Source organism: Capra hircus, chromosome 6 (genome assembly GCF_001704415.2).
Source record: "Capra hircus breed San Clemente chromosome 6, ASM170441v1, whole genome shotgun sequence".
Lineage (NCBI taxonomy): Eukaryota > Metazoa > Chordata > Mammalia > Artiodactyla > Bovidae > Capra > Capra hircus.
The window spans coordinates 44,728,778-44,729,710 of NC_030813.1; positions in this window are offsets into that span (position 1 = coordinate 44,728,778).

A 933-nucleotide genomic window follows, 5' to 3' on the forward strand; every position below is an offset into this window, starting at 1 on the left:
TACGTGGATGTTTGGAGGCCAAGCTAATGTCTGTGTCCTGGTCACAAGGGAAGCTGGGAAAATCAGTTGGGGCTTCTGTCTTGTGAAGGTGAGGACATTTTCAAAATACAGAAGGGGTTCTGGGTGGGCCCAGACATGACAGGTGTCCACCACAGAGCTTGCTTACCAATGTAAGTGAGGGCCCAGACGGCCCAGACTCAGGAGCAGATAGAGGAGATGAAGAGGAGAAAATGTATCTGAAAGATAGTGAGAAGGCAGAATCACTAAAAATTCATAACAGACTGGGTGTGAAGCACGAGCAAGAGGGAAGAATCTAGTTACTAGTCAAATATTTATGACTTTAAGCCAAAGATGTCCAGTTATTGAGTCCGTGGTTGATGGAGGATCCAGTTACCAAGTCCTAAGACTTTTGTTGGGAGTAATTTTCCTGAACAAAAGTACAGAAAACAGAGCTCCCCTGTTTTCCAGCATTACCAGCAGTTGTTATTGGACCTTTCAACAAGACTGACTTTAGTTTTATGAGTGCTACAAGCCAAGACCTTCAGAAACAAGCTAGGCAGATCTTTAAGACAAACAAACATGTCTGAATGGTGTCTTTCCTCATGGTGTCACGATACAAATGTTTTCCTTTATCATCCTTATTTATAATCATCTTCCAAAATATGTTTGAAAGATTTGTCATACCTACACATATTAAGTAAATAAGCAATAATAAAATAAATCCCCATATCAATACAAGGATGAAAGACTAAGACTGAGTAATGGGGACAATAGGTCAGAGCAAATTATAAACTACAGATTAAAGAGGCTAATGGAATTGCGTCCAAAGCTTAGCTACGATATTCCTGGCATCACTTGAGAGATCAAAAATGGGATGGACTGTGTGCATGTGTTACTGTGGACTAATTGTATCCACCCATCCCAACATATGGT